This window comes from Peromyscus leucopus, chromosome 14 (assembly GCF_004664715.2).
Source record: "Peromyscus leucopus breed LL Stock chromosome 14, UCI_PerLeu_2.1, whole genome shotgun sequence".
NCBI classification, from domain to species: domain Eukaryota; kingdom Metazoa; phylum Chordata; class Mammalia; order Rodentia; family Cricetidae; genus Peromyscus; species Peromyscus leucopus.
In genome coordinates this window covers 38,369,817-38,390,641 of record NC_051075.1, presented here as the reverse complement: position 1 = coordinate 38,390,641, position 20,825 = coordinate 38,369,817, and the positions used below count along the sequence as shown (strand labels likewise).

At 45.3% G+C, this 20,825-nt stretch overlaps 1 protein-coding gene across 1 annotated transcript in view; it reads right to left on the bottom strand.

Annotated features, from left to right (window-relative positions):
* The window catches only part of Frmd6 (FERM domain containing 6), a 240,067-nt gene that overhangs the window by 143,515 nt on the left and 75,727 nt on the right, over positions 1 to 20,825 (bottom strand). Inside the window, exon 2 of the mRNA XM_037210598.1 lies at positions 12,779 to 12,841. The gene's annotated coding sequence lies outside the window, so the exon portion shown is untranslated. The remainder of the gene's footprint in view (positions 1 to 12,778; positions 12,842 to 20,825) is intronic.

The window sequence follows — 20,825 nt, the reverse complement described above, 5'->3', positions numbered from 1 at the left end:
GAACAGGCCTGAAGTACCAGTGGGTGGTGGGTTGAAGTCCCAGTGATTGGGTGACAGATGTAGACCAACAAAATCAACACTTTGCAGCTGAGGCCTGAGGACCTTCATGGCATGTTGCACTTGAAGACATTTTGGTTTGGCAAACAAAGGCTATGATGTAAACCGACATGATAGTCCCCACAGCTGCAGCTTCCGGCCTCTTCATCTAGGTTTCTTCATGAATCTTTATAGCTCGCTTTTCAGAGTAGGGAATGAGATTTTCTAATGGATTTTCTGAAACAACCTTATATAACTCAACACACCCAAACAAAAAGGAAAAATAAAAGAAAAATCCTTTGGAAATGCATATGAGAGCCATTATGGTGAGAAGTTATTATAAGAAATCTAATACATGTGTGGAATAAAATGAGAAAATGTTCTAATTCTATCAATGTTATCCTTTTGTCCAATTTTACTGTGGACTACAAATATGGTTGGGATCTATTGTCTGAGTTTTCCCTTGAACCACTCACTAATATGCAAAGGAGGCGTTTCCTGAAGGCTGGTCAACACACCTCTCCTTCTTACAGGGATTGACCTGTAAGAAGCACTCTGCGAGGAAAATTTCTCAGAGTTTTGTTGGATTTCTCAGCGCTAATTCAAACCAAGCATCAATGCCAAGGTGGGCAGGAAGAGGGTGGTGACATCAAACATTCCATTCCATCTAAAGCCTAATGACCACATGTGTTATGAGCCTCAGGTCACATATGACTTGATAAGCCAGTTCTCAAAGGCAAGCTGGTCTCACAGGTGATACAGATCCAATCTTGCCACAGCAACAACATGGGGTGATGCTATGGCTTATAACTCCAAGGACTTTGTGTAGACCTTGCAAGGGATGTGGGGATCAGAGCCATAGGATGTTCTACTTAACAATTTCTGAGTTGAAAAGTGAAAATTTCTGGGTACTTATGGGCCAAAGCAGGGTATATAATTATTTTCTTGAGTGCTGGACCATCTAAAAGCTTTATTCCTTTAGCGCAAACCATCAGTGGGTCAATGCTTTAGCCATCCTGAGGACAAGGTTATTGAGCCTGCCTGGGGCACATCTCTAAAGAAAAATAGCCTAACTCCTGATGCCCAAACAAACAAAACAGAAACAAGCATCAGGATCCCTTTCTCTCTCTCTCTCTCTCTCTCTCTCTCTCTCTCTCTCTCTCTCTCTCGATTTTTCGAGACAGGGTTTCTCTGTGTAGCTTTGTGTCTCTCCTGGAACTCACTCTGTAGCCCAGGCTGGCCTCGAACTCACAGAGATCCACCTGCCTCTGCCTCCCGAGTGCTGGGATTAAAGGCGTGCGCCACCACCGCCTGGCAGTCCCTTTCTCTTTAGTTAGCGTGTTTAACATGGTATCAGCTGTGTTTGGAGCTATGCTAGGGGCTTTTGCTCTGAGGGACCTCCCAGTGTACCAAAGAGGTATCTTTAATCTCAGCATGGAGCATGCACAACCATCATGGACTGGGTGGGCTTGGCAGAGGGATCCTACCCAAGCTTTCCTCCCGTTGTGGGTCCCTGATTTGCTACTTAACGTCTCCGGGAATGAAATTATTTTCACACCGTGCGCAGTTCTTGGGTTCAGGCCAAACATATCAATGAGCTCAAATGAAACAGAAGATCTATTGGCTCAGCTCGTTTCTCACTGGCGCTGATCAGACTCCTGAATCCTGGAGACACAATGAATCCTGATGCCACAGACTGGGCAAGAGAAAGCAAACTGAGGTTTTTTGAGACAGGGTTTCTCAGTGTAGCCCTGGCTGTCCTGGCACCTACTCTGTAGACCAGGCTGGCCTTGAACTCAGAGATCCACCTGCCTCTGCCTCCCGAGTATTGGGCTTAAAAGGCGTGCACCACTACCCTGTGGCTGCCTGTTGATCATGTCTACATTTCCCCCTTATATTCACAGTATAAACTCTACATTTAGATCTTCATTATTAGAGAGCTTCCAGTCTCTGCATTAATTTATGGGTATTAAAATGGAAGGATCTTTAAGGGGCCTTACAGAATATGTAACGGAGAGAGGGGAAGGATAGTGGGAGGCATTCCCCGGCATGTTGTCCTTTCCTTACATTTGCACATTTGTAAGCATTCATTTCATAGCACATGTGGAGATCGAGGAGGCGTGTGGCTGACATCCACTGTGCTCTGTGGAGAGTATTCTCCAGGACTGTGTAGGGTCATGCCGGCCCAACTGGGTATGGTGGTGGCTCTGGTCTGTGAGAATCCCATGGTAAAATCAAATGTTTCCGTTCTGTGACACTTCTGCCTTCTACTCATAATAACTATTGCCTAGGCCTTGAATCATTCTGTTTTGGGTGGAATCCTGATGTTGGAATGCTCGGGTTCAATTCCTGGCTCCACTACTTACTGTGTAGTCTTGTGCAAGCAACTTAGCTTCTTTGTGTCTCGGTTTCCTTCACTGCAAAACAGGAAGAGTAAGTTTCCAAGGCTGTGGGGCTGATGTAAGAAATAATTGGGACGATCTTTGGAAAGCGCCTTGCACGTGGATTGGGAAAATCTGGATTGTTTGTGGGTGTCAGCCACCGGGGCTGCTAAAATAATTATCACTGTTGATAAGTGACTTCCAAGTCTGGCCTGCTGGGCAGACCACTTCTGAGCCCTTCCAGCTCCATCTGTCCATTCGGGGCTCACCCCTTCACAGACTGACACCATGGCCCTCCCATGCTGTTCCTTCTATGGGTGTCAGGTAGAGCAACCTCGGCTGTGGGTTACTTAATCACAAACACATAAGCTGTAGGAACACACACCTCCCCATTGCCCCAGACGCTGCTATTGAATCAAGTGACCCTTAGGCACCTTCCCTGTCTCTCTGTCCAGGCTAGTCCACTCACATATGTGTGCTGGACTTGAGAAGGAAATAGCAGAACCAACTATGAATTTCTGGAACATTTCACTGGCAATAACCATGATGTTTTGTCGAGTAGTGACGGTGAGGTATTGATGGATTTTAGTCAAGGATGAGTCCCAGAGCACAGACAGAAGACGGACATTCTTGTTGTTTTGTGGGCAGTGACAACTATATGTGTGTGTTGGGTTAAGTGGGGTGTGGACACATTAGTTCTGGAGACAGATCTGGAAATCAACGATCAAGGTGTTGGTGGAGATCTAGGGCCAGGTGGACAGAGCGAACATTCTGGCAGGAAGACCAAGGCCAACAATGAGTGTGGATCATGGAACCAGAACATCATCCTCTCACTGGTGGAGATCTAGGACCAGGTTGACAGAGCGAACATTCTGGCAGGAAGACCAAGGCCAACAATGAGTATGGACCAAGGAATCAGAACATCGTCCTCTCGTGAATCCTTCGCTCCTTCATCTGGGACCAAGGGAAGCATAGCTCTGTGGTTAAGAGCACTGGCTGTTCTTCCAGAAGAACCAAGTTCAATTCCTAGCACCCACAGGGTGGCTCACAGCTATCTGTCACTCCAGTTCCAGAGGATCTGATACCTGCTAGCCTCTAAGGGCACCAGTCATGCATGAGGTACACAGACATCCATGCGAGCCAAACACCCATACATTTAAAATAAAAATAAAGACAAATAAACCTTTAAAAAGCAATGGTTTCTAGCTGAGGAGGACTCAGCTGAGCACACTTTCTGGGGAGGACTGCTCCCCCATGTTTTCGGTAGGCAGCTCTGTCCCCTCGAAGAGCAGGGCCCGTTCTGAACTCCGCAGCCACACCTGCCATCTCTCCTTAGGCAGAGTGTGCAAACCCTGCGGCAGCCCGTGGTTCTTGTGGGTGGGTTTTCACAAAGCCACGAGGGAGGGAAGGAACCCTCTCATTTGTCAGCTTCCTGTAGCCGCCCTCAGATTCCTCAGCTTGGCTTTCAAGGTCACTCAGCCTCTCCCGCCCAAACGTATCCCACTCCAGGCGGGGCTGTAGTCAAATGAGTCTCAGACTCGGCCAGGTAACTGCCAGCTTCGATGCCCCGGCCCTGCCCTTTTTACCCTCCCCGAGACTGGCCTGTGAATTGGGACTAATCACTCCTGTTCAGGAAGTTCTGGGGATCATGTGCCCGAAAGTTCCTCGCACAGAAGCTGGTGCCCAAACATCTTCCAGCTAAGCTCAGCAGCCGTCAGACGCAAATTCCAAAACCTTGCCCACTCATTCCAAGGCCGGGAATACCGAAATGTTTTCAGAGCTGGCTATGGGAGCAAACTGCAAGGGATTTCCTCTGCTCTGAGGAAACAGACGCAGAGACACACTAAAGTAAACTAAAACAAAGCCGTTTGGCGGCGGCGGCGGCGGCGGCGGCGGCGGCGGCGGTGGCGCACGCCTTTAATCCCAGCACTCGGGAGGCAGAGCCAGGCGGATCTCTGTGAGTTCGAGGCCAGCCTGGGCTACAGAGTGAGTTCCAGGAAAGGTGCAAAACTACACAGAGAAACCCTGTCTCGAAAAAAACAAAAAAAAGTAAACTAAAACAAACAGACAATGGAAGAAAGCAAGACCAGGCCTGGGAGGACAGCGGCTTCGATCCATCATTTTGTAAACCCTTTTCTCTCTGCCTCCTTTTTGGATAGTGACCATGTCTTCTTTCGTAGCTCTTCTATCGACCAACGGAGCTACTTACTTCTCACTTAATTCATGGTCTTTATGGTGTTATTAATATTCTAATGCAAATCATCTCGAGTCTCAGGATTTTTTTTTTTTTGAGAAATAAGTGCAATTGCACATGCAGAGCGTCTTGGATCTGGTACCTACACGGTAGCTTGGATGTTGTTAAAAATGATGACGCTGTTACCCATCTCTTAAGCTCAGATAGATCTCTCAGAGTTCGGGAATCTCTTTCCTGCATGCTGACTTAGTGGAAAGCCATTATAATAAATAATGGCTACTGCTTATTGGTGATTAGTCGCTGGGCAGGAGCTAGTTGTGTGGTCTGTGTCTTAACCCAGTTCTTCTCATGAAAACCTGAGCAGCATGACCTGTGAGTTTTATACCGGATGAAGAAAGGAAGGCCTCAAAACATCAAGTAACAAAACAAGGTATGCAGTTAGGAAGCCATGGGGTCAGACTTGGACCAAGTGGGCTAGTCCCACAACCTACATGCTGAACCATGGCTCTGGACTCATGCTGACTAACTCCTGTTTGTCCCAAAACTCCAGCTTACAGATGCCTCTGCTGCTCCGTCTATACACTCCCGTAGACTATAAGATGGAATTAGCTTCTCTGGCAATTACCACATCAGCATTTTTTTTTTTAAATGTGCGTGTTTACCAGTACGTGAGTTTCTTAAGGAAGAGTTTCTGCTTACCCACAAGGCTGTATGCTTCTCACAGGGCTTGGAACCTTTCTGATACACGTCAATACCCATCATGTCTCAGTTGAAGTGAGAGGGACCTAGTAGGATCTGATGCTGGTGGGCAAGGTAGTGGCTGGAGGTAAAACATGGTTGAGCAAGAACCACGGTGCCGGCATTAACCTATTGCCTTTTTGTGGCATGAGGTCAGAGACTGTTTTCTGTTTTCTCCAATTGGAATGCTTTAAATCCCTGCTCTCTAAGATGTCTCATCAAACTACTGCCTCTGTCTGGCCCTGTTGGCTACAACTCTATTCTACTTTGTTCTTTCTGGGATGGGTCGGTTCACGGCAGATGTCAGTGCCTCCTAAATGCCACAGCGGAAAGAAAGGTCTTGCCTGCCGGAACCTATGCTTAGCAGCACTTAGAAATATTTCACCGGTGGTGACATAAGCTGAATGAATGCCGGGTAGCCTCAGCCCCACCCTGCTGTGAGCCCAAGTCCCATAGTGTACAGGACACTGCCTCCTGTCTGGAGAATGCCTTACAACCTACCGGCCTTTCTCTCCATCCGTTCCTCTGCTTCCTCCAACATCCCACTGGAGTGGGTGTTCGAGGCTCCGGAGAGGACAGGGCTTGCCTTGTCAGAGAAAGATGGAGCTGGGACATGATCCTGCCTCCTGAACGTTTATTTGCAGGGCACACCATGCAAGATGGCCCGAGTAACTGATTTGCCATTGAGGTATTCCCGTCCCCAGAGCGTGGGTTCCTGATCTTTTCAAAGGCTTGGAAGGCAGGGAGGGACTCAGCAGATGGTGGAGACAGAGACCCTGAAGGACAAGAGGGACAGCAGGCTGAGGGACCAAGCAGAGATAAGCATCATGAGGTGTTCACTCCTGGGGACCTAAAAGAGAATTCCATCACCAAAGGGGGTCATAGGTGTATTTTATAAGATAACATCTTTTTTAATGATTTATTTATTTTTATTTTATGTGCCTTGGTGTTTTGCTTGCATGCTCCTCTGTGTGAAGGTGTTGGATCCCCTGGAACTAAGGTTACAGACAATTTTGAGCTGCCATGTAGGTGCTGGGGATTGAACCTTGGTCCTCTGGAAGAGCAGCCAGTGCTCTAATCCACTCAGCTACTATCTCTCTAGCCACAGGATAAAAAAATTAAAAAGCACTCTGTTTTAAGAAAAAGGATGAAATAGGCTTGCTTGAGATTAGATAGAGGAGTTTTCAGTCACCTCACGCTTCCTCAGCAAACCACATTACACTTCATGTCCCTGTGGCAGCGTCTCCACACCCATTCTCCATGCTCTCCTGACCTCTCAGGGCAGTGGTTTTCAACCTATGAGTTCAAACCGCTCCGGGGTCCATCAACCCTTTCAGAGAGGTCGCCTGAGACCATCGGAAAACACAGATATTTTCATTACGATTCACAAGAGTAGCAAAAATTACAGTTATGAAGTAGCAACAAAAACAATTTTATGGTTGGGGGTCACTACACCATTAGGAACCGCATTAAAGGGTCACGGCATTGGGAACCACCGTCTTAGAACGTCTGGGAGGTACAGGCATGAGATCTCATCCCAGTGGCTTCTCCCCCCAATCATAAAGGGCTGCCTGTCTGGGTTACAGCACTTGAAGCGACTCGGAAGCAGGGAATGATTCCAGAGTCTTCTTTGATGGCCCTACATGCCTTGTTTTGTGTCTCCAGGTGCCTTGTACCTTCAGTTCTATGGTCCCCATCCTCAGATCCTCTTTCTGAGCACTGGCCAATGGGGTAGGGGTGTGCGGCTCTACTCTGGTTCTAAGCTATTGTGACAACTGACTCCCTTTGTCTTAGCCCAGCTGCTCTGCCCCCTGTGGCTGACCACAGGCCCAGGATGGACTGTTTCATGCTGGCTCCGGGCCACAAGCACTGGTTGCCAGCAGCCTGTGTTGACAGAGGTCTCTACGGCGGCGTGTCGACCTCCTCAGAGAATGTGCGGCGGCTATACCCAGGCTGTCTCCAACCAAGGTGGCGTTTGCCGCATGTGGGAACATTTACTGACAGGTTTGCGAAGAAGACGCCGGGGGAGTGAGCGCAGGCGTCCCCGTTGGCTGTAGGGAGAGGAAAGGGGGGGAGGGCTGGAGGAAAGAGGAGAGCGCTAGGCATCTGCAAATGAAAAATGAGGCAAAGCCATAGCAGATTCTAAAACTCAGCCGCAAGAGCTGCGGTTTGGGCAGCTGAATCCCATTAAGAAATCATGAGCAAGCTTTGTGTTCCTGCCGGTGTGATGAAGAGGGAAACTAATCTCCCAGAGCTTCACAAAGAAAACATTTTGTGAGCAGAAGGCTTAAAGTTCTGCAAAACTCAAAATGGAAACAGCTTGCTAGGCACCCAGTGAGCCCAGAAGGAATCAAGCTTGTGCCTAAAGACTTTGCCCCAGGAGGCTCTGGGAAGCCTGGGCAGAGCACCTGCAGGGGAAGCCAGAGTCAGGTGGGGCCCTCCAGAAGGCAGCCCAGGGCCGGGATGCTGCCGGAGCAGACAAAGCCACCTTTATATTCACAGCCCGTCTTTTACAGAGACATTTCATACCAACAGATAAGGTAGAATTTGCCTCTTTCCTTACTCCCACCCTTAGGCTGTGTCTAGACTTAGTTAACCAAGTTAAGCCTTGTTCTAAAATAAAAATCACACCGCCAATTGAATCTTTAAAGAAATTCAAATTTAAGCCACCCCAAGGTCTAAAACAGAATCGGTACATCTATTCTTGGTAGGCTTTGTGATTGACAAGTGGAACATGGTCTCCGTGGGCAGGAGAGATTGTTTTTGTAGGCTTTGTGCTGTGATAAAAAAGGCCGAATTGGTCTCACATAAAAGCAGCATGTTTACATTGTATTTTAAAACTATAAAGTGCACCCAGATCTGAAAATAAAGGTCTTTTAACCGACGTTGTTTTAAAGGGTCTGAAGATTTATTATCTATTTTTGAATGTACCCTGATTTATGTTAGGAAGACCATAGTTCAGTAGACCTCAGGAAGAACTGGAAGAGGAACTTAACAGTTGAGTGTACCTGTTAGTGACTCTCACGGCATGGTCTTGAACTTTCATCAAAGGCAGCTTTCTTTCTTTCTTTCTTCCTTCCTTCCTTCCTTCCTTCCTTCCTTCCTTCCTTCCTTCCTTCCTTCCTTCCTTCCTCTCTCTCTCTCTCTCTCTCTCTCTCTCTCTCTCTCTCTCTCTTTTTTTAAAGCAAAGGCTCATCAGATTTTGAACTCATGATCCTTCTACCTCCAACTCTTGAGTGCTGGCATTCCAGGCTCACAGGCATGTGCCACCACACCTGGCTCAAAGGCCCTGTTCAAAAGTGGCTCTCTTATCCGAAGACAGCGTTAACTCACAGGGAGGCTAATGAGTCTGTGTAGCCTTGTAGCCTAAAGACATGCTTTAATTTAAAAAATCAAAAAGAAAAAAGATTGAGGACGACAATGACTTGGTGAGAGACACCCGGGCCTGTGTTCTGATCTGTGCATGGAGACTCTGGTTTGGTTTAGAGTAGTCTGGTTTTGGCAGGTTTCCATCTTACCTCCTTTGAGGTAAAGCTACTCACTATTTGGCACTTCATAACATGTGCCTGGTGCCAAAGACACTGGAATCATCTTTATTACTTGAGCACAACAGACCAGCATGAGGCTGGCTCCACAGAGCACCCCCTTGGGGATTCAGTGCCTGGCAGAATTTCATAACCATTACTCATGCTCATATCACACTCCTCTTGATGCCTTCTCCGAGATCTGGCTTCTCTGAGATTTACTTTCTTAGACGCTGCTGGAGAAGAGGATTGAGCTGACGAGGGAGGACTACGTTCTGGGACTATCTAATTTGCCCAGAGATATTTCCTCTGTCCTTCGTCACCCTTCTTTCCTCCTCTCTCTTCCTCCCTCAGTCTCCTTCGTTTGACAGGCAGGAAAGATGAAGGTCAGCGCGACGCTGGCGTTAGAGCTCAGGGGCCTCCGCGGAATGCTATCACTGTCCGACCCGGCTGCGCTGGCACGCCTCTTTGCTTCAGTGTGTGGCTAGTACAGCACTCTGAGGACATCCACTAAAGACCGAAACACAGTAAGCACCTGGAGTTCAGATGACTCACGGTCACTCCCTCTGCCTGTCTGGTCTGGAACCCTAGCCACAGCCCAGGAAGAACAACTGAACCTTTCCCGGCAATGAAAAGGGGACTGATCTCATCCATTTATACCACTGTGTCTACAATAAGACTTGGGGGTCAACATCTACGCAATCTCCTTCTCTTAAATGCGAGTGTGTGTGTGTGTGTGTGTGTGTGTGTGTGTGTGTGTGTGTGCGTGCGTGCGCGCACACACATGTGTGTGGTGGTGGTGGTAGTGGGGGTTGACCAAAAATGAATCATATAACTTAAGGATATGAACAAAATTAATCTTCTCTCTCTTTCCACGAATTGTCCGTGAAATCGCAGACAGGTCTGTACGTTGTTCTATTGAAAGGGAACAAAAGGACTAGTTTGAAGAGGCAGCGTTAAGCTCCACTGATGGGAAGCAGCAACTCTGTCAAGTAGTTCCTTCAAAGACCTTGGCATCCTGAATTCAATACATTCTTGTTTCGACCACCACAGGCATTTGTTTTTAATAAGGCTTTACAGAAGAAATGATTCAACAGGGCACTTCAAAACTGCATTTCTGACCAGCAAAATAAATACTGGCTCCAGATGTTTCTCATTTTTCTATGTCACTAATGCAACACTCTGAAAACTCTTGTTATAGGGCATCCATTTAACCCTAATGTTTTGCATACCTCTCCTTTCCCAATCTCCTTTTCCATCTCTGCGCGGCCCCTCTCACCAAGGCCCTCTATGGGATAATCTACCCAGGATGCAAGCGCGCCTTCCCAACACAATCTCAGGGGCCGGGGACACAGATCATCCTTCAAGGTCCTCTTCAGGTCCTTTGATCTTCTGACACCTGCATTAGTCATCCAGATGGCCTTCTGGATTTTGCTTCAAGGCTAGTTGACATTCGAGCAACTAAAGTTGCCACTCTATGACCTCCTGGTATTAAGATGGGCCATGTAAGATGGCTTAGACTACCTGGCCTCATGCTGTAAGCAAGGGTCAGCAGGGACCAAGACACTAGAGAAGCGGGGGGCTGGGGGGGGTGGCGAGGGAGTAACCAGACCACGAAGCAGCGGCGGTGATGGAGATGCACATAGGTGAGTCATTTAAGGGAGCCACTCGACTTTGCCCCACAGGCTTCCCGTAAGATGTCTGTTACATTTTAAAACGTGTAATTCTATTAAAGAAATGATCTTAACCCACTCATTTGGTTGAGGTCAGAAACATCCCCTCTAGGCTTGTGTATTTGGACACCTGGGCCCCAGCTGGGAGACCTACTGCCTTGGGAGGCCCTGGCCGAGGTGGGTCACTGGGAGTTGGTTGTGAGCATTACAGCTTGGCCCTTACTGTAGTCTCTTCTTTCTGTGGCCTGGCCCACCAGGATGTGAACAGATGGCACAGGAAGCTCCCTCTGCCACAGCTGAGCCATGCCAGCCGCCGTACATTCCCTACCACCATCTGGTCTAGCCTCAGAAACTCTGGGCCCCAAACAATCCTCGCTTCCTAAGTTATCCCTGTCATGTTTTGTCACGTCCGTGAGAAAAGGAACCCATGCTGTCGTGGCTAGTATTTACTAAGCTTGTGGCTGTCGTCAGTGCCCCGGCTAGCCTAACATTTCTCAGGACAGTCCTAAAAAGTGGGTCCTGTGGTCGACACTTTGTGAGGAAACTGAGTCTTAAAGATTCTGATGATGCAAGAAAAATGCATGACACAGAGGAGAAATCATGTGGTCTGTGTGCACGTGTGTGTATATGGTATATATGTGTGTGTGTGCATGTATGTACATGTGTGTATAGGTGTGCTGCTCATCTATGCATGCATGCATGCATGTATAGAGGCCAGAGGTCCATGTCGGCTGTCTTCCTCTACATTTTGAGACAGGCTCTCCCAGTGAACTTCGTATCTGCCTGTCTCCAGCACCGGGGTGACAGACACATGCCTCTATGCATAGCTTTTATGTGAGTGCTAGGTATCTGCACTCAGGTCCCCATGCTTGTGCAGAAAACATGTTAATCCTTGGTCTATCCCTCCAGGCCCTCATTCCTGATTTTCGAAGGAGAGATCACCTCATGCAAAGGCCCTTTCCAGCCATCGTTTCCAGAGAGATGACATCTTTATCTATATTGCTTCTGAGAACAGATGTTTCACCGCTGTCCTCAGGGACACACTGAATCATACTATGTTTGGTGGAGGTTTGGCTGCTGGAGCTGTCTACCCCGGCCATCAGAGTTCTCAGTATTGGGTATTTCAGAAAACTCCAACCTGTTCTAAGCATTGTGAGAGAACAAGATCATGTTTGAGCGTCACAACCCTTTGCGGATGACTTCAGGAGTGATAATCCAGCAATTCCAGCCCACATGAAAGTCTTAATTCGTTTATAAAGATAATAAACAGACATAAGGTATAAAAGTTATCCATCTTGGAAGTTTGGTACCAGTGGTAGGTATGTGCCATTTGTGACCACTGCCCTTCTCAAAACAAATCATGAGTTTAAATCAGATATTATTTGACAGCTTTGATGAAATCCTAGATTTGGTAGAGTCTCAGATAACACGAGTTTCATAAAGACAAAGTGTTTGGAACGAAGTTTGATTTTATCATGCAAACTTTAGCTTGCTAGCTGTAGAATGGATGAACTTGAAGGGAGAAAAGGCATTGGAGAAAAGGAAGGCAAGAGAGACATCTAGAACAGTACATTCCTTTGGAGGGGAGCATTTCCATTCCCGTGGTTCACGAAGCTAATGTGAAACTAGCTATTAAAACTGGATGTGCATCACAACTACTTGAAAATTTTGCTAAAACCTGAGATGTGCTCGTCTTACAAGTTTCCAGGTAGTGGTTAGCCGCTGATTTGGGACTCATATTTCTTTAATAATAATAATAATAATAATAATAATAATAATAATAATAAATATATATATATTTCTGGATTTTTTTTTGTTGTGTGTAGGCTGGAGGTTGACATATGGCATCTTCTTTGATTGCTCATCACCTTATTTTTTTCTTACTTTATGGCCTTTCACTGAGCTCCAGGAATCTGTCTCCACTCCACCCAGTGCTGGGGTTAGAGATGCATACTGCCATGTCAGCATTTTACATGGGCACTGGGGATCTGAACTCAAGTCCTCACGCTGTGTGGCAAATATTTCAGCAACCTAACCATCCCTCCACTCCCTAGGACCCATATTTCTAGAAGGAATGTACTCTGAACTGTATGTGGTTGGAGATCTGGCTTGACTTTTCCCAGCTTGTGTTCTAGATTCTCTCTCCATGGCTGATACTATCTTTGGATCTTATAAACGTGTGGTTAATTTTTTAAAATTAAACTTAATAGTTTCGCATTTAATCTAGCTTACCTGGTAGAATTTGGTAAGTTTCCAATAGGAAGAATGTTCACAGGAAAATAAGTGGATGCAAAGCTGTTGGGAGAAAGATAAGGGATAATCAAGAAAAGAAAATCAATTTCATTATCATTACAGTTGATAGTAGCTCTTAAACAGAATAAACGCTGTAATAAGGACAGGTAAGTTATATTCTACACCAGTTTCCATTATCAACTTAAACACATTTGTAGATGAAGGAGATGCTATTATGCCTATACAGTATCTGGTTAAAAAGGAAATTTTTATGATTGAACAATCAATTCTATTGAGTAGAAAATGGCAAAATCACACTTACAACTCAATGCTCTAAACAATGTTAAATAATATCTATTATGACCCAGGTTTTGTTTGCCTAAGTTACAGAACTGTATTTATTTATTTATTTATTTATTTATTTATTTATTTATTTATTTTTATTTATTTATTTATTTATCTATTTATCTATCTATCTATTTATTTTTGGTTTTTCGAGACAGGGTTTCTCTATGTAGCTTTGTGCCTTTCCTGGAACTCACTCTGTAGCCCAGGCGGGCCTCAAACTCACAGAGATCTGTCTGCCTCTGCCTCCTGAGTGCTAGGATTAAAGGCGTGTGCCACCACTGCCCGGCCAGAACTGTTTTTTAATAATGATGATATTGAAGTAAGTTTTTAGAGACAGAATCTTAGTGTGTAGTCCATGCTGGCTTTGAATTCAAGACCTTCCTGCCTCAGCCTCCTGAGTGCTGGAATTTCAGGTATGAGCAACATGCCCTGCATTTGTGAGGGTGAACAGGGAGAAAGGGCCTCTTCAAACATTATTCTCAACATGTCCTGGGAGGGTGGCGGTGGTGGAGGCGCTCCTGGTAAGGAAGGTATTGAGGCTTTCCTTTGCTGGGCAGTACTCATCCAGAAGCAGGCTTTCACCACAGCCGCCAGATTCCTGGTCTGGTCAAGCCCAAGTCCAGAAGGATCCAGAGGAATCATTGCTTCTACACTTCCTTTCCTCTTGCAAGAACCTGGCCTGGCACTATAGGCCTCACTGTGAGATATTTTAGCATTGTTTTGCAATGTAAAGCTAAATTGAATGGCCAAGGCCTGGTAGAATTTGCTTGTCGTGTTTTGCAGGTCTTGACCACCCATCCTTACTTCCACAAGGGAACAAAGACAGTGGCCATTCTTTCTGAGCTTCAACACTTGCTGTACTTTTCCCACGAGAGATGGGAGATAGAGATGTGCGTGTGCGTGTGCGTGTGCGTGTGCGTGTGTGTGTGTGTGTGTGTGTGTGTGTGTGAATGTGGACCATGAGTGTGACCTTTAACTAGGACTCTGTGTGCATGTGTGTGTGCACACACAGGTGTGTACCAGTGCATGTGAAGGCTGGAGGATGCTGCTGGGTGTCCTCCTCTATCACTGTCTGCTGGGTTTCCTTGAGACAATGTCTCTCACCGAATAGGCCAGCGGGTACACCCCAGTGATTTATCCTGTTGTCTCTACCCTCCCCCAACCCAGTGCTGGAATTACAGGTGCAGGAGGTCATGCCTAGTTTTTTAAAGTGGATGCTGGGGCTCTGAACTCAGGTCCTCACACCTACACACCAAGGACTCTTTCCTGCTAAACTGTACCTCCATCCCAGGACTTCGTTTTTTCAAGTATCTAAAAGTCAACACAAAGTTTGCAGACATGAGTTGGCTCAGCAAATTTCTCTTTCACTGTCAAGGCTTGAAGGTTGGGGTGCACATTTCCTCTGCGGGACTAAATATAACCTAATATGTCTTTACTTTAGAAAGACATGATGGGCCCATACCTGTGTTTGCCAGGTGCTTTCTCCTTAAAATATTACGGCCAGCTGCCGCTCATTAGCCAGTCATGGCAAGGTGCCAACAGACGTTGACGTGTTAGTTTGCCTGGGCTAGACACTTGACATCTTTAAGTTGCTAAACTCATTCCAAGTATAAGTGCCGTTGTGTGTCAGCAAAAGCTATCGTCTTTTATCTTCACTGAAACAAAGATACCAAATGCAAACGGGTATTGAACTTTAAGATTGCCGTAAAAGTAGTGTTCAACACAAGCCTTGCCCAGCCTGGGTACCAAAGTCTGAACAGAAGCCTGCAAATGTGAAATGATTTGAAATGAGGGGAGGAAGGAAGAGTAGACCTTAGAGATGCATGCCGTCAAAGGAGTTGAGGACCACAGAAGCGACGAGAACAAAGAGCAAAGGGTGCACATGATTTGGACAAAACATGGGTGGGCCTTGTGTTTTGTTTAGGTAACAAGTGCACTGGTTTAAACTATTCAGTGTCAGGCATTAAATGCTGTAGAGGCTTACTATACTGGTAGACTAAAGAATCTTTGGGTTTGACCTACCAAAGATTTTTTTAAACAAATTCATATTAGTGGCGAATATTTAACACATTGGAAGATTTTACATCCAAAGCTCTCGGCTTATGAAGCTGGGGGTGTAGCTCAGATGGCAGAGTGCTTGCCTAGCATTGGTGAAGTCCCGAGTCTGACCTCTGGCACCATATAAACAGGGGGTGGTGGCCCAAGCATATAATCTTAGCACTTGAGAGGTGGAGGCAAGGGAATCAGAAGTTCAAGGTCATCCTTAACTACATAGTGAGTTTGAGTTGGGCCACCCTGGGACACATGAGACCTTGTCTCAAAAACAAAACAACTTGAGACTTAAGTTTTTCTCCTAAAAAGTGGATAGGATGGGTGTGTAGCCCAGTGGACAATGCACCCACCCCTCTAGCTCCTACGGGGCGCAAGGCCCTGGGTTTGGTCCCTAGCGTATGGAAATAAAAAGAGTATTTGACTTGAGCATGGCAAAACAAACCTGTAATCCCAGCACTAGGGAGTTGGGGGTATCCCAGAGATCAAGGCTTGGGTTATGCAGTGAGTGAGACCTTGTCTCAACAAGCAAATGAATAAAAAGACATTCTGCCAAGAATCTGGTCTACATTTCTTCATGGTCACCAGGATCTAGAGCTGAGTGGCAAGCACCTGGCCATCAGCTGCAGCCCTTGGCTCTCCCTCTCCTTGCCATGGCTCCCTTTCAACCTTCTTTGATCATGGGTGGTGGCTGTCTGATGTCTGGCCTGGGTGGGCATTTGGACCCTCAGTGTTTTCCGTACATTAACACATTCCACGGCAACCCATTCTATCAAAACAAGGGGTCCTGATCTCTCAGTTCCTTTTGCAAATAAAACACTTTGCCCACAGAAGGCAACACCTAATAAACACTGACTGCCCTTGGTCTAGAGAGAAAATACCGTGGATAATACACATGCAGGATTTGGCTTTTTGTTCTGAAAGCACATCATGGATCATGATTCAAAATGCATATTCTTCAATGGCAGGGCACCCAGATGTGTTCATAGGAAGGATGAGGACTTTCCACTAATTTTTTTATCAGTTCATTTAATTCAGGAAGCTAATTTTAGGTAAGAAAATTTGGGTTGACAAAGCATCTAGGTTGAGGTTGTCTACTGTATTCTTTTTTTTTTTTCTTCAGAAAAGCTTCCAATCTATAAAGAGTTTCTTTCAAATAGAGTTGCTCTCTATATTTGAAATTCTACCTGTAAAATATCCTTGTGTCCTATATAGGTAGACATGTTTATATGAAAACTCAGTGTGGGCAATCAATTCCTTAATGTCCATGTTGAGGACATGTATAGAGCATGCAGATGAAGTCAATGCTAGCAGCACCTGTGAGATGTGGAGTGAGTTTCCCAACAGCCGTGCACTGATGCTCATAACCATTCCAGAGTCTGCATTTCTTTAGCTTGGTGGACTCTGTGTCGGCCCTCCTAATAACAGCTCTATGAACTTGGGCAAACCCATGAACTCTTCCTGTTTCATTCCTTGCCAACGAGAGATTTGTGTTAAATAACTCTATGGTTCCCTAAAGAAGAGCGTGTTATTTTCTCAGGTGAGGTACCTGCAATAAAGGGAGGCCAGCTCGTTTTGATTTAGGAATTGATGTGGAGCCCTTAGCCTTGGCCGTCTGTGTCCAGCCTGGAGAGCGTGGAGGTGCTTCTGCTATCCCACTGCTCTCCTTGCTGGAGATCCTGAGTCTGCTGGTAGATGTCAGGGCTTCCTGGTTATTACTAGATACTTTTTCACCTTGGTTATTAAAAACTCCATCATCTCTAAGTCTCTTAGTCCCAGCCTTCTCTACCTGGTTTATAGAGAAGGCTTTCTCTTCTGATTGGAGCCATGAAGTGTATGGGGTGGGGCAACTTGCAATTCTCAGAATGGAAAATTGATTAAAAATATTACATGAATCATTTGGGTTGTTTAAGAAGGAAGAAAAAAAAACAATCTGTTTTGATTTTAATTTTTCATTGATCTAAAAGCCTACAAAGTGAGAAGATGATTTTATTGCAAAGTAGTGTTGAGGGAAGAAATCAGGAAGGGAGGGTATATTCAATAAGAATAGGAGTCAGGGTCAAGAGCAGCTGATTTCAAGTAGAACAGCTCGTTATTTAGAGTGGAAGTCAATCCCTGTAAGGTCTTAGGAGTCGAGGAAGTGCTACCCACTTTGCCCTGTAGACCTTATCGTTTACTCTCTTTGTTCCTTCAGTAGGAATAGGTATGTATTACAGAATAATATAAGTAAGATATAGTAAGATAAAAACCTCCAAGTTTCCACTACCCACAAACCCATGAAGTTAACATGGGTTTTGATGTCTATGCTTCCAGGTTTCTAGCAAATATAAACATGGACATATTGTAGTTTTAAAAAGTTGTATTATACTTAAATATTTCTATATATGAATGCACACAAATATTGTGTGTGTGAATGTATGCATGCATAAATTGTAGCAAAAATCTACACTAGGTTGAGATGCCATGTGTTCTGAAAGATATAGTTGAAAAGCCAGTGAGATGATTCAGTGGGTAAAGGCACTTGCCACCAAGCTTGATGACTTGAGTTTGATCCCCAAGGCACACACGGTAGAAAGAAAGAACTGATTCTTGCAAGCTGTCTTCTGCATGAGTGTCCTCATCTATACACACACACACACACACACACACACACATACACACACACACACACGCACGCACGCACGCATGCATGCACGCACGCGCAGACACACACACACACACACACGCACACACACACACGCACACCATAAATAAAAAGGATATGGTTGAAGACATCCCTCTGGAGTAGGTACCTATATTAAAATCCTCTATTTTATTTTTAATGTGTTTGTTCATCAGAACACGGACATTTAGAATAAAACAGCACCACATATATTAATATCTATCAGCCTAACACTATCATAAAAGATATGGTAGAAATATGATGTTTTCATGGCTGTATTTGTTCTAATGTAAAAGTAGTGCATTTGGGGAAATCCTTGTTGGTCATGGTCTCAACAACTTCTGCTGTTGTTGCTGGGATAAAAACAGTTTAAGAGAGAAAGGATTTATTTTGGCTCGGAATTTGAGATGATAGGTTATAGTTTATCGTTGCTGGGAAGTCAGATCAGTAGGCGCCTGAGTTGCTGGTCACATTGTATCCATACAGGAAGGAGATGGATGAATGCTTGTGCTCAGCTCACTCTCCTTTTTACACTGGGGTCAATCCCAGCCTAAGAATGGTTCCACCCACAGTGGGCAAGTCTTCCCACTTTAATTAGTCTAATCAAGATAATCCCCACAAGGATGCCCAGAAACCTCTTTTCTAGATGACTTTAGATTTCATCAAGTTGACAACTGAGATGAACCATCACAATCATTTTCTGTCCAGCTCGACAACTGGGGGAGTCGATGGAGGAAGAATGGATGGCACTCTTGGTACCATCTGCATTGACGTCACTGAACTCTCAGGCAGAGGAGACTTGAGAATAAGGTCAGTAGGCAAATATAAGAGAGTGTCCAGAGAGAGACAGAAGCTAATGTGGAGAATCTGAAACTGTTCAATGGTGAAATTCAGAGACATAGATTTTTATGTCATGTCAAAGAGTAACTCATACATAGCGCTCTCTCTCTCTCTCTCTTCCCCCCCCACTCACACGCTGAAATTAAAATTATTTTTATAATTTTAATTTATAAATTAATTTATAATTTATAAATATTAATTTATAGGGACAGTGTTAAGCTTGACAGAATACATCCTAATATTTTATATTTTACTCTGTGTAATGCAATTCCATTCACCCCATCCCATTCTGTTCTGTTCCTTTTTTCTTTTGAAATAATTGGTCAAGACATAGTAAAGTTGGTTTCTCAACTGGTTCCTTCTCAGTTTGAAGGATATAAAGTTAAGAGAAAATGAATATCACTCACTCTGACACATTGATGAAAGACAGCTAATTATTGTATATTAAGAGGGCTTCCTCTTAATTTATGTAAATAAATAATTACACAATATTAATGTCATTTCTTTTCAGCTACTTAAAAAAAGACAATGTATTTGTGAGCATTAATCTATAGAATTCAGGCACTTATTTAGAATAAATTCAAACCCAGATCCCATGTAAAATATGAAATCTGCATATCGTTGCTTCAGAACAATAGCTGTTACCACTTAGGGATGAGTAATGACTGGTCAATTTAACCAACTGGAACTCAATGAACACACCTTTGATGCCAGAGAGAGTTGCTCATTTGAACCAAGGACCCCAAACCAGGAACTACACTCAGATTAACTGAATTCCCTCCCCACAATGGCTACTGTCTAACTCTAAATTCAGATTGTGCCCATAAAGAAAGCGTCTATCACAAAAAGGAATGTACTAGAAAAAGGGAGTCGGCCTTCTAAGGTAGTACAGGACCCCCCCACATGACTTCCACCTGAGGTGTGCAGCTTCTAGGGCATCGGGCTCAAGTCTCTTCTCCCTTCATTGCTAATGGAGGGGGACCTGCAGAAGCCCTTCCTGCCACACCACCGGTTCTTAGTGATTCATTCAAACCAAACAAAGCCAACGCCCACCATTACTACCATCAGAACCCTTTCCCGGTTTCTGAAAACTGAAAGTGAGTAGGATTGTTTTTAAGTATTTACAAAGAACCCTCCAACCACCTTCTAGCAGGGAGGGCTCCGCTTCTTCTCATCACTTCCTGGTATCTGAGCCCGGTGGGCTCATTTGGTGCCTTCGAGAAGCATCTTAAAGCCCAGCGGGGCCAATTGCAGCTGCCTAAATGGACTGCTGTAGCGTGGGGTCACGTTTGCTTCCGATGTAACGACATCCTGTGAGGAAGTCGTTTCAGTTTGAGTAGAATATGGTAATTTGACCATTCTGTTTGCACAGGACTGGAAGTTGCCGGACTTGTCATACCAGGCATCAGAGTTAAAACTTTCATGGTCCTTGGTGCCGCCCCCTCTGTGCCTGTGGAGAGCAGAACAAAGGGAGGAGGCCGCAGGCCGTGCCATCCAAGGAGCCAAGCAAAGGTCGGCCTTTTGAGTAATGATGACCTCTGAGTGACAGCCACTTCCCACGGAAGCTTCCACTCAAGGCTTTTATAGGCTGTGCAAACGGAAGTGAATCAAACCCGGTAGTCGGCCATGGGAACACATGACAGCGAGGGGGCTGTGAGGACTCCCCTTCTGAAAGACAATGTCTCTGTGTTTTTCATTCTCTTCAAGTGTAATACATGCGGAACACCCATACCCTTCCTGTATTAGGAAAATATCACTCATGTCGATAACGTCTTTGGGTAAGTCACAGGGCACTTGGTTTTGGCAAACACAAGTTCCTACATGCAAGCGGAGTCACTCTGATGTGAACAGCTTATTTAAACATTTGCTTGCTTTTTCCTTGAGAGAAGGTTGATGCCCGGAGGGCCTTTCGAAGAGATCTGGAACCTTCTCTCTAAGGCTGCTCTGTTCTTCAGAAGGCTGCAAATCATCTTTTAAATAGTCCATTATTCTGAACACATGTTGTTCCTAGTCACTTTCTGTCAACTTTGTCCTGGGTCTGCTTTCCCTATGACCCCAGTGCTCCACGTTCAAAGGGAGGCCACATAATCAATCCTCCCACATCCAGGCTCTTCCGTTCAATTTCCCCCAATCCAAGCCTTCTGTTCC